Source organism: Microcaecilia unicolor, unplaced genomic scaffold (assembly GCF_901765095.1).
Source record: "Microcaecilia unicolor unplaced genomic scaffold, aMicUni1.1, whole genome shotgun sequence".
In the NCBI taxonomy this organism is placed as follows: domain Eukaryota; kingdom Metazoa; phylum Chordata; class Amphibia; order Gymnophiona; family Siphonopidae; genus Microcaecilia; species Microcaecilia unicolor.
Window position 1 is genome coordinate 14,059 of NW_021963683.1, and position 14,058 is coordinate 28,116.

The window sequence follows — 14,058 nt, forward strand, 5'->3', positions numbered from 1 at the left end:
AGGGGCTGACAGCCTCAGAGGTGTAGCCAGGTTCTGATCTCAGGGGGAGCAGACTTTTATAAATAGGCGCCGGTTGGTGTCAGCAAGACAGCATTGTCTGTGTTGTTGTCAGGTGCTATGGTGGGCAATGATTAATACAGGCTGTCTCTGTTGCATCCTGCCTACAAGGAAACAGTAAGTTACATCAGGAGCAGGACGCAGAAGAGGTCCCTGGACTGGCCAGAGCAGGTAACCTGTCTTCTTATCTACAAAGTAAAAATATTCAGGAATAGCACACACATTCCTTCCACTGCTAGACACCTTGTTTAAATCAGATGGAGATTTGTTGTGTGGTGACTGGCAAGGGGGTACTCCAGGACTGCCCTAGAACACAAACTTACCACATTAAATAGCCCTAACCCACCTATCAGAAGACAGTGCTATATATATTACACTGGACTTTGGAGCATCAACATACCTACTATTGGGAAACTGGAGCAAACTGCACTGTTATACATTCCTACACAGACACTACATGCTAGCAGAATCCTTCACCTCAGTCACACATGCAGAACATGGACAGACTCTCATCTAGATAACATAAGATTAGCCATACTGAGTCAGACCATGGTCCATCTAGCCCAGTATCCTGTTTCCACAGTGGCCAACCCAGATCACAAGCACCTGGCAGAAACCCAAATTGTGACAACATTCCATTCTACCAATCTAATACAGAATAGGGAGCCACAAAAAAAAACAGAATTGAACTAGAGACCCCCCCCCCCCCCCCCCCACACACACACACACACACACACATACAATCTCTGTCCAAGGAAGCCAGACTCTATAAACAGTGCAATACTGGTTAAAAAAAAAAGAGACAGAAATGCATTTCCTCCTGTACATTTTACAAAGCAGGTACATCTCAGTCTTTACAAAGTATTCAATAAAAATTTCTACCTTTGTTGTCTAGGAATTTGGCTGGTCCCAGTCTTTTTTTTCCATGTTCCATGAGTCAGCCTTACAAATTCTTTTCCAGGTTGGCCTTTCCATTTCTTCTCTCGCCTCTTGTCTTCTTCATTTTCTTCTTTACATTTGTTTGGCACTGATCTTGTATTTTACGTCCCCACTATCAAATAGCTGTGTATAGAGCTGCCACGTGATCCAGTTCCAGAAGGGAGATTTTTCAACCAGTCCTAGTGTGAACTCACATCCCAAATTCATATGGGATTTGCAGTCCCTGATTCTACCCATCAAAATCTGCACTGCAGTACATCCAAAATGACTTAAGAAAATGCACTCGGACCCCTCTACTGTTGTTTGAGCAATTTATTTTCTCATTTGCTTTGGTCTCTTTTTCTGTTTTCTCTGTTTCTTCTGCCTTTAAAGGGTCTTTTGCCCATCTGACATTTCTTCTGTCTCCAAGTGCACCATCCTTCTTTCCTCTGCACCACTATTTGTCCTGTCCAGCATCTCCTTTCTGTGTCCCTTGTCCCTATCCTACCCCCCCAAGTTCAGCATCTGCCATTTCTGTGTCCCCATCTCCCCCCCCCCTTTGTCAGCACAAGCCTACCTGGTCTCCTCATCTCCCCCTTTTCTAGCATCTGGTCCAGGTGTCCCCATCTCTCCCTTTTTCTAGCATTGCCCTGTGTACCCATCTTCCCCCATTTTCCAGCACTACCCCTGTATTACCATCTTCTCCCTTTTCCAGAATTACTTCTTTGTCCCCATCTCGCCCCTTTTTCACCATTGTCCCCATATCTCCATTCCCCCTTCCAGTGGTGCCCCTCTGTGTCCCTATCTCCTCCTCCCCATCCCCTTCCTTTCAATATCCCCCCCAGGTGCAGCATGACCCCCCCCCCCCCAGTAACAGTGTCCCCTCCCCAGTGCATCACCTCTAAGCCCCCCCCCCCGGGTGCATTCTGCTCACCTGCTGGGGTGCTGGGTGCAGCCGCGCGGCTGTTGGCTCCACTGGTTCCCTGCTCCCTCTGCCCCAGAACAAAGTAACAGCAGTGGAAGCAGGGAACCAGTGGAGCGAACAGCCACACGGCTGCTCCCTGCACCTCTCCTGCAGCGTGCACCCAGGACAAACTGCCCCCACCGCCCCGCCCTCGGTACGCCATTGGCTAGAAATGTACCACCTGAAGGGCCTATTATGTATAAAAATAGGATGTTTGATTAGTGACTGGTATTGAAGAAATGAAGATTTTAAAACTGTTATAAACACATTTAAGTAGATGAAACAGATTACTGGGATTATGCTTGCGGTTGTATGAAATTGTCCCTGTGTTTATAAACAAGTCCAGCTGAAACAGATAAATCATGATTCCAAACATTTGAAAAGTCCATTGTCCCTTCCTTTCTTTTTATCAATGTAAACACTTGGAGCTGATGGTACAGTATCCCTACGTACATCCACCCTGTTCCACCTCCCCCATCCAGTCATTCTTAGCTAACCTCCTGTTGCCCATAAAGTAAACTACATGTACTACTCTCCCCCATTATCAATAAAGGGGACAATATCCAGCTTGCGGCAATAAGTGGCTAGGAAGCTGCTTCTGGCCACAGTCTCAACTAACCCTGGATATTCAATGTTGAGGCATGAATGGCTCCCGGCATTGAATATTTGGGTATGAGCACCAACCCAGAAGTTAACTGGGCACTGTTCAATATTGAGAACAGTGCCCGGTTAACTCACCATATAAGGTTAGGGCAGCTGTTAACTTTATGTGGTTACTTAGACAGTTAGCAGACACAAAATCCCCCATGGCCCACCCTAACCTATCCAGGATGGCTGATTGTCATACTGGGACAGACTGAAGGTCCATCAAGCCCTGTATCTTGTTTCCAACAGTGGCCAATCAGGTCACAAGTACCTGGCAAGATCCTAGAACAGTAAAACAGAATTTATGCTGCTTATCCTAGAAATAAGCTATGGATTTTCCCAAGTCCATCTTAATAATGGCTTATGGACTTTTCTTTTGGGAAAGTATCCAAACTTATTTTAAACCCTGCTAAGCTAACTGCTTTACCACATTCTCTGGCAACAATTCCAGAGTTTAATTACACACTGAGTTAAGAAATATTTTCTCCAGTTTGTTTTAAATTGACTACTTGGCAGCTTCATTACATGACCCCTAGTCCTAGTATTTTTGGAAAGAGTAAACAGTGATTCACATCTACCCATTCCACTCCACTCAGTATTTTATAGACCTATGTCATATGTCTCCTCAGCTGTCTCTTCTCCAAGCTGAAGAGTCTAGCCACTTTAGCCTGAATGAACACAGAAACAATATCACCCAGAGCAAAATTAGGAACACCAATTGTGACTCATTCTGTAACTAAATCACACTCCTTCCAAGACTTTAGATGTTGGGTAATTGACAGAGTTTTACATATCAGAGGTGGTAATATTGACTAAAGATTATTTCAGCTAGAGCAACAATGGATTCATTGTCTACATTCTGTAGAACCCAGTGGTTTGAATGCCATGATTGAATGGGCAACATTCTTTTGAACTTTTCTGTGGACGGGTGGGCGTTTTTTTTTTAATCTGAAGTTTGTGGCACCATTTTAACATCAATGTGCCGCAGTCTGCTAAAAGATGATGGTAGGCGGGCATCATGTACGTATATTGGATTTAACTATGTTTGTTTTACATGAAGAACAGTGTTCTGTGTTCGCTGATTTTGTTATCTCCAGTCTTTTGATTACATTTGTTTTTCAAGCATAAATCATTGGCAGTGAGCTCATTCCACTGATGGATCCTATTTGGTGAAACAGGTCCCCGTTGGGACCACTCCTGCTATTAAGTGAATTTTCACACACACAGTATATATGCATTCTTGTTGAAAAGATTTGAGAAGATTTCACATTTATATTTTGAGGTTTTTTTTTAAGACAAATGTGAGCTGTTTACGAATCTTAAATGTCAATTTGACTGCAGGTTTCCTGCTGTTAGTCAGTTAAGACAGTCAAAGCCAACCGAGATCTTTTTTTCCTCCTTTTTAGGAAATACAAAGAAAAAATATATATATATAAAGAGATTAAGCAAAAGGATATTTAAGAAACGTTAAAACTGTGTGTCTATATCATATGTTTCTCATTCTAGAGTAAATTTGTAATGTGATTGATCCACTATTTGCATTTTTTGGTTGTTCACTTTAAAGTGGTTCTCCTCTATTGTTTGTTAATTTTACTCAATACATCAATCTGAAATTTTTTAATGACATAGACCAGGGATCTAGACCCAGAGCATTATACCCTCCCTTGCAAAAGTACTAGAAAGCATAGTAAGTATAAATCATGCCTGTCACAAGATATTAACATTATTTTCTTATAAACCTAATACATAGCCATACCTATAATAAATAGTGCACTTATTTGACAATAAAGTCAAAGCTTTTTATCCTTTCTGTTGCCTTCAAAGAAAACTGGCTTTTTGTCATCTTTCCTGACTTTTTTATTCTCCCTCTTTGTCCTTGAAATGATTTTCCTGAATGGTGACATATTTCTGTTTTCTACAGGTAAGGGTTATCTTATTTGTTAATGTCATTTTGTAGTAATGGAGTTGTATGTGTGAAATAGCACACTATCCTGCTTATAATCGAGACGAGAAAAACGCCCCAAGTTCCGACCTAAATCGGGAGATGGACGTTTATCTCACAAAAACGAATAAAGCGGTATAATCGAAGCCGACTTGGACGTTTTCAACTGCACTCCGTCGCGGATGCGGACAAAAGTTGACAGGGGCGTGTCGGAGGCGTGGTGAAGGCGGAACTGGGGCGTGGTTATCACCCGAACAGAGATGGGCGCCTTTCGCCGATAATGGAAAATAAGTATGCGTTTGTAGGTAGAATTTAGGGCACTTTTCCTGGACCCTGTTTTTTCACGAATAAGGCCCCAAAAAGTGCCCTAAATGACCAGATTACCACCAGAGGGAGTCGGGATGACCTCCCCTGACTCCCCCAGTGGTCACTAACCCCCCTCCCACCACAAAAAAAATGATGTTTCAACAACTTTTTATTTTCACCCTCAAATGTCATACCCTCCTCCCAGGCAGCAGTATGCAGGTCCCTGGAGCAGTTGTTAGGGGGTGCAGTGGACGTCAGGCAGGTGGACCCAGGCCCATCCCCCCCCCCTACCTGTTACATTGTGCTGCTTAATGGCTTAGTCGTCCAACCCCCCCAAAACCCACTGTACCCACATGTAGGTGCCCCCCTTCACCCCTTAGGGCTATAGTAATAGTGTAGACTTGTGGGCAGTGGGTTTGGGGGGGTTGGGGGCTCAACACACAAGTGAAGGGTGCTATGCACCTGGGAGCTCTTTTACCTTTTTTTTGTTTTTTGTAAAAGTGCCCCCTAGGGTGGCCCGGTTGGTGTCCTGGCATGTGAGGGGGACCAGGGTACTACGAATCCTGGCCCCTCCCACGAACAAATGCCTTGGAGTTATTCATTTTTGAGCTGGGCGCTTTCATTTTCCATTATCGCTGAAAAACAAAAACGCCCAGCTCACACATTGTCGAATAAACATGGACGTCTATTTTTTGCGAAAATACGGTTCGTCCGCCCCTTCACGGACCCGATCTCAGAGATAAACGCCCATGGAGATAGACGTTTCGTTCGATTAAGCCCCTCTATAATTACTGGCTCATATATTTGTTAAAAGAGGTTTACAATTACATAAGATATAATTACACTTCTTTAAAAGAAATTACATTTTTTACAACAGAACTCTAAATTGCCACATGCCGCAAACCTTTAATTAGAGAGCTAGAATGCAAAATATCATTCTCCCATTCTTTGCATGATGTTGGGAATTCAACAGAAATACTACAAATAACTAAGTAATGACAATTTCACAAATGAGACACTCATTATTTTTAAGAAAAAATTGTTAATACAAATATGTGATCACATTACTGCAAATTTGTACATAGAGAGGGATGAAAGTCAAAAGATTTATCTAGCTAATTCTGAGAGTTACCTGGAGAAATCTTCAGGGTTTAAATCCTTGTCTTATACCCTGTACCCCACAATGAGTGGTTAATTTTACCTGGCCTTCTTATTATCCATACAAAAGGGGAATGTTATCAAAGTGAAGTTAAATGCGGGCTTTTACTGCACCTTGATTTACCATGAGAGTCACCAATTTGTGGTATCTCAGTACCACAGATTGCTGACTCCTGTGACAAAAGTATTTTGCAAGCCACCTCATAGTAGATGGCTTTATAGAGAAACATGAACCCTAGCGGTAGTTCCACAAAACTACTGCTAGGTGTCACCAGCACTATTTTGGAAAAAGGAGCCAGTGAGGACAGCAGTGACTTCAGATTGCCTCTGCCTGCTCCACTAGATAGCAGGGATTTAGACTAAGGTAGGCCCAGGGGAGGGAGAGCTTTGAGAGGAGAGATACTGCCTTGTGGGGAGGGGGGGCTTCAGTTGGGAGAGAGGACATTTGTGATTGTGGGGTTTGCTACTACAGGGGGCCCTTCAGGTTGGGGGGTCTGGTTGGGGTGACAAAAAGGGAAGTACCTCATTTCATAGAGAACCCAAGAGGGGCTTTCACCCTGAAGGGAGTGGGAGGCGCTCTGGCCACTGCTATTGAGGAAGGGCACCGGCCCCTTTAAGAAAAGACCTGGCAGCCCAATGCTTCTGTCCAGTATAATAACCCCAGGTAAAAGCTGCTGTTATTTGACCAGCTGTAAGCAGCTTGCAGTGTGTACCTGGTGTGCACCACGAACAGCATACAGTATTTACATAGTAATGAGCTGCTTTACATATATTTGCATATTTTGCATCTCATTACTGTGTAGTGTGGGGTGAACTAATTATCACTTCATTACGGCACCACAACCAGCATTAGAGCCCTTTAACAGCTTTAAAAGGCAAATAAGATAGGTTAGTGCCCTAACGCAGCTAGATTTACTTGATAAAAAAGGAGGCCAGGGCTGGGAATATTCCTGTGGAATGGCTAAACTTTATCTCATCAGTGCTGATATTCAGTGTTGGTTGGATAAGTCTGGGTAGATAAATGCAATTAGCAAAAATGTCATCCTAAAGTTTTCCAGATAGTTATCCAGATTATTTATCTGGATATATTTATGCTTCTGATCTGAGATGTTTATTGTTCGGAATTTTAGGGGTTTATTTCTGAGACAATTAGGTAAATTCCCAGGTCAGAAAAATAGGGAACTTGGGGCTTTTTAGGTGGAGTCCATTTAGTGATCCATTTACTGTACCAGCTCCTCTTCTTTCAGCCCCAGCATCAGCAAAAGCATTTCCCCCTATTCTCTAAGCTTCACCAAGCCCCAACAACATCAACATCCCCTTCTCCCAACAACATCAACATCCCTTCTCCCAACCTCAGCAACAGTCCCGCTTGTCCTAGCCCCACTATCAGAACTTACCCCACTTTCTCCAAGTTCCACCGACAGCAGCAACATCTCCTTCTTCCACCTTCAGAAATAACTCTTCTTCTCACAGCCCCAGCATCATCCCATCCATCCCAGCCTCTTCTACTTCCCCTATAATTTACTAGCATAGCCCCATCAGCCATTGGATCCTAGCCCCTTTTGGGTAACCTGCATCATGCCAGGATGCTCTTCAGAGAGATGGAAGCTTGCTGCTTTCCCCTCACTACTCAGCCTCTGTCTCCTCCTCTGACTACCAGCACTATGCATAGTAACAGTAAATGACAGCAGATAAAAATCCCCATGGCCCATTCAGTCTCTCCAAGAAGGCTGCCAAAACTGCACTCACCACTCTTTGTAGGTTACACTCCTTCATAACTGATCACCATCATCACAACCAGGGCAGTTGGCAATGTGTTCCCGTGCCTATCACCAGTGGTGTGCTGGTAAATTTTTAACAACAGGCTCTCTCCCCGCCCTGCAATTGGGGGGGGGGGGGGGCACAGAGGTGGACTGGAGGGGCAATGCATTACTCTCTCTTTCCTTCCCTCCTCATGCCAGAGCTTCCATTAAACCATTAAACCGCTATCTCACTTCTTCAATGCTTCCTTAGAGTATGGAGTGGTCCCAGAGGACTGGAGAAGGGTGGATGTGGTCCCTCTGCACAAGAGCAGAAGTAAGAAGGAGATTGGGAATTACAGACCTGTCAGTCTGACCTCAGTGGTGAGTAAACTAATGGAAATGCTTCTAAAGGAGCGGAGTGTGAAGTTTCTCGAATCAAATGGGCTGCAAGACCTGAGTCAGCATGGTTTCATTAGAGGCAGGGCATGTCAAACAAATCTGATTGATTTCTTTGTTAAATTGTACAGCGCTGCGTAACCCTAGTAGCGCTCTAGAAATGTTAAGTAGTAGTAACAAACAGTTGGAATGGGAGGGGTGCTAGATGTGGTATACTTGGATTTCAGCAAAGCCTCTGACACGGTTCAGCACATGTGACTGATAAATAACAGTGCCCTCGATATGGGACCTAAAGTGACTGTCTGTTTAAAAACTGTTTAAATGGAAGGATACAGAGAGGGGCATAATCAAACGCGAACTCCCATCTCCATGGACATCTATCTCCGAGGACGGGTACGTGAAGGGGCAGGCCAGACCGAATTTTTGAAAAAAATGGGAGTCCATCTTTTTTTTCAATAATACGGTTTGTGCCGGGCAAATGCATCGGATTTGGGCGGATTTGAGCTGGGCGGTTTCGTTTTCCAGCGATAATGGAAACTGAAGGCGCCAGCTCAAAAAGAACAAATACAAGGCATTTGGTTGTGGGAGGGGCCAGGATTCGTAGTGCACTGGTCCCCCTCAAATGCCAGGACACCAACCGGGCACCCTAGGGGGCACTTGTAACAAGTAAAAAAAAAACATTAAAATACCTCCCAAGACCATAGCTCCCTTCCCTTGGGTGCTGAGCCCCCCCCCCAATCCCCCCCAAACCCACTCCCCACAACTCTACACCATTACCATAGCACTTTTGACTGAAGGGGGGCACCTAGATGTGGGTACAGTGGGTTTTAGAGGACGGTTTTGGAGGGCTCCCATTTACCACAGCACAAGTATAACAAGTAGAGGGGGTGGGCTTGGGTCCACCTGCCTGAAGTCCACTGCACCCACCAACAACTGCTCCAGGGATCTGCATACTGCTGTGATGGAGCTGGGTATGACATTTGAGGCTGACATACAGGCTGGAAAAAAAAAAGTTTTTAAAGTTCTTTTTTTGGGTGGGAGGGGGTTAGTGACCACTGGGGGAGTCAGGGGTGGTCATCCCCGATTCCCTCTGGTGGTCATCTGATCATTTATGGCACTTTTTTGGGACTTGTTTGTGAAAAAAAGGTCCAAACAAAGTGACCCAAATTCGCGCTAACAAACGCCTTTCTTTTTTCGATTATTGGCCGAGGATGCCCATCTCTCCTTGGCCGATAAACACGCCCCAGTCCCGCCTTCACCATGCCTCCGACACGCTCCTGTCAACTTTGGCCGTTTCCGCGACAGATTGCAGTTGAAGACGCCCAAAATTGGCTTCCAGTTATACCGATTTGGGCGCCCACGGGAAAAAGACCCCATCTCCCGATTTGGGTCGAAATATGGGTGTCTTTCTCTTTCGAAAATAAGGCGGATAGTAAAAACTTTTTTAGGTACATTAAAAGCACTCAACCCCCCTCCCCCAAAACCCACTACCCACAAATGTACAACACTACCATAGCTCTTAGGGGTGAAGGGGGCACCTACATGTGGGTACAGTGGGTTTTGGAGGCCTCCCCATTTACCAGCACAAGTGTTACTGGTAGGGGGATGGGCCTGGGTCCACCTGGCTAAAGTGCACTGCGGTACCCACTAAAAGTGCTCCAGGGACCTGCATACACGCAGGCCTCTAGGACTTGTTGCTGCTATATAACATTGGCACACCAGTTGACACCTGAAGACTAATCTCTCCGAAACGTCCTTTATGGGAATAAGCACGCTTACTCACAGTTAACTGCAGATCAGAGGTTGTGCCCCACTGGCAATGAGTCTCCCTGGTACTGAGATTAGCAATAGGTCAGAGCTGGCAGAATGGTGTACAATGCCCTCTTTTAGCCACATTCAAGGTAAGAACTAAGTTCTGTAACGTGGCTAATACGTGAAAGGGATCTAAAACTGGCTTACAAAAAATGGCCACTACCTCATGGACTACCGGAAACAAAACAGGGCACACTCTGACCCAGTAAGCAGGGGGAAAGCACCATGGGAGTAGAGCCTACCAACTACCAACATCCTGAGCATTTGCCACAAGCTAGTGGAATCACAGAGCCCAATACCCTACACCCACCACAATGCATTGCTGATGTGACTCTGCAGTGCGCATAACAGAAAAGGTGTCACACTCACACGAGAGCCACATCAGAACCAGGGAAAGGCTGTCAGAGGATAGAACACATTCTGCTGTCATGGAGGTGGGTACGGCATTTGAGGCTGGAAAAAAAGTTTTTAAGTGGGGGTTTTTTTGGTGGGAGGGAGTTAGTGACCACTGGGGGAGTCCGGGGAGGTCATCCCCGATTCCCTCCAGTGGTAATCTGGTCAGTTGGGGCACTTTTTAGGGACTTGTACGTGAAAAAAAAGGGTCCACAAAAAGTGACCCAAAATCGCGGTAAAAACGCCTTTTTTTTTTTTTTTTCGAATATCAGCTAAAGACGCCCATCTCTCCTCGGCCAATAACCACGCCCCAGTTCTGCCTTCACCACGCCTCTGACACGACCCCGTCAACTTTACCCGTTTCCGCGACAGATTGCAGCTGGATACGCCCCAAATCGGCTTTCGATTATACCGATTTGAGCGCCCACGGGAGAAAGACGCCCATCTCCCGATTTGGGTCACAATATAGGCGTTTTTCTCTTTCGATTATAAGCAGGATAGTAATGTCATTGTTACTTAGACCACAAGTTTGATCAAGATAGAAAGTAATTAATTGTGGAAAAGTAAGAGAAAAAAACCTCTAAATATAATACAATGAGAGGATAAGGGCTGGATCTCTGCCATCGGTTTTAGCTAACTTCGGTTGCTCTGGAGGCAGATTCGCCACCTCTTTCCTTTGCTATTATAAACTGTTTCAACTTCTCTGGGTCAAAGAATACATAATGAGCCATAGATAAGGAAATGAGACATCTACATGAAAGTTCCAACTAATGCAAGAATCCGGGGCCTAAATCCCAGAAATTCTCTCATTCTTCTCTGAGTAGATTTACTAATGTCTGGAAACACTTGAATTCTTGATCCAAAAAATTGAAGCGACATAAATCTGAAGTATAACCTAAGTATATTATTTCTATCAGTTTCGAAGGCAAAAGATGCAAGGAGAGTCATGCATTCTGTAATAGTTTCCAAAGAGGTTTCAAAATATTGTGTTAAGTTTACTGGAGCCTCCACAGATTAAGTTTTGGTTCCTGTAATATAGTAAGCCTTTACAATTGGAGGTATAGCTTCCTTTGGAATTCCTAATATATCAGTAAAATACTTTGTTAACATTTCCATTGGAGGTGTCAAAGGAATCTTAGGAAAGTTCAATAATCTTAGGTTATTACGCCTAACTGGTTATCAAAGTATTCTATTTTCCTTTGCAGATTATCTCTATCAGTCACCACATTACCAACGATAGTTTGTGTTTTCTTAATCTCTAGTAAATTAAACTCACTCTTATCTTGCATGACATGGCTACAGTATAGTTCAGGTTTCCCTTTTCCACATTCATTACTTTGCACTTGCTCTCATTAAACATCATCTGCTATTTGGATTAGAGAATGACACGAGGACGTGGACCCACAGCAGTGGCATAGCCACAGGTGGGCCTGAGTGGGCCAGGGCCCACCCACTTTGGACTCAGGCCCATCTAAAATTGTGACACTCTTGCTGTGGCTGGTTGGGATCCCCAAACCTTGCCAGCTGAAGATTTTCTCTTCTTGGGCAGCCAGCGGCACTTTCCATGAGCTGACACTGAGACCAGCCCTTCTGTAATCCTCAGTTTTCACACATGTAAAAGCAATGAGCATGCACGGACTGTCGGCAGCAGCATCAGTTTGAGGCAAGTGCTGGCTGCTCGAGGAGGAGGAGGAAATCTTCAGCTGGCAGGGTTTGGGGATCCCCGCAAGCTCAAGTATTTAATATTTGGGGTTTGTGGGCAAGGAGGGGTGGGGAGAGGAGCAAACCACAGGGGGCCAGGGGAGACTGGGAGAATGGGCGTGCAAGTGGCAGATGAAGTTCAATGTTGACAAGTGCAAAGTGATGCATGTGGTAAGAGGAACCCGAATTATAGCTACGTCTTGCAAGGTTCCGCGTTAGGAGTTACGGATCAAGAAAGGGATCTGGGTGTCGTCGTCGATGATACGCTGAAACCTTCTGCTCAGTGTGCTGCTGCGGCTAGGAAAGCGAATAGAATGTTGGGTGTTATTAGGAAGGGTATGGAGTCCAGGTGTGCGGATGTTATAATGCCGTTGTATCGCTCCATGGTGCGACCGCACCTGGAGTATTGTGTTCAGTACTGGTCTCCGTATCTCAAAAAAGATATAGTAGAATTGGAAAAGGTACAGCGAAGGGCGACGAAAATGATAGTGGGGATGGGACGACTTTCCTATGAAGAGAGGCTGAGAAGGCTAGGGCTTTTCAGCTTGGAGAAGAGACGGCTGAGGGGAGATATGATAGAAGTGTATAAAATATGAGTGGAATGGATCGGGTGGATGTGAAGCGACTGTTCACGCTATCCAAAAATACTAGGACTAGAGGGCATGAGTTGAAGCTACAGTGTGGTAAATTTAAAACGAATCGGAGAAAATTTTTTCTTCACCCAACGTGTAATTAGACTCTGGAATTCGTTGCCGGAGAACGTGGTACGGGCGGTTAGCTTGACGGAGTTTAAAAAGGGGTTAGATAGATTCCTAAAGGACAAGTCCATAGACCGCTATTAAATGGACTTGGAAAAATTCCGCATTTTTAGGTATAACTTGTCTGGAATGTTTTTACGTTTGGGGAGCGTGCCAGGTGCCCTTGACCTGGATTGGCCACTGTCGGTGACAGGATGCTGGGCTAGATGGACCTTTGGTCTTTCCCAGTATGGCACTACTTATGTACTTATGTACTTATATGAGTCGAATTCCATGCCCATCCACCTTAGGCTCAGGCCCACCCAAAATTGCCCATCTGGCTACGCCCCTGACCCACAGTAACCGCGGGGATGGGGACGGGGACAGAGATGGCAGGGACAGGGTGGGGACAGATCCCACGGGGATGGGGCAGTGATGTGGACAGAGCCCATGGGGACGGGGGCAAACTTTGTCCCCGTGTGATTTTCTACTTTGAAGCCTGTTAATGAACAGGACTGTTATTTATGTTTGAGGGATGCAGACAACAATATTTTGATTTTTTGGAATAACAAGCAAACATGCTGGCCACAACAAGCAAAATTTGCATGGGGGGGGGGATCCTGTACATCCTGCTACCAGCACATCTTCTAAGAAGACATCTATTGCAGAAAGGACTGTGGAAGACACGAGAGCTAGACTGAATCCTGAGATTGTTAATGACTTCTTATTAATCCACATATTAAAAAATCATAACAGTGCTTCATAGGGCATATTTCTCCCCTCTAGGGCAAACAAAACAGGTTGTATTTGTACCCCCAGACATTTTAACAGGGTGGATTAGGATTCCTTGGCGTAGTAGAAATTAACTATTGTTGAGGTTGGAAGGGTAGAGGGTGGTGGTGAGGAGGGTTAATATAGCTGCTCACTGTTATTATTGTTTTCTATTTGTAATATATACAAAGTAGTTGCACAGCATATTGTTTCTTTTTATACTTTAATAAAAAGATTTAAATATAAAATCAAAATTGTTTGAGGCTTCTGCAGGTGAGGACAGAGACCATAGGGATGGGGCGGGGATGGAGACAGGGCCTGCGGGGAAGGGCATGCACGGGCGTGCACGGAGACAGAATCTGCGAGAATGGGATGGGGATGGAAACAGAACCCACAGCGACGGGGCAGGGATAGGGACAAACTTTGTCCTTATGTCATTCCCTAATTTGGATGCCCAGTCTCCCAGTCTCGTAAGGTCATCTTGCAATTTTTCACAATCCTCTTGAATTTTAACAA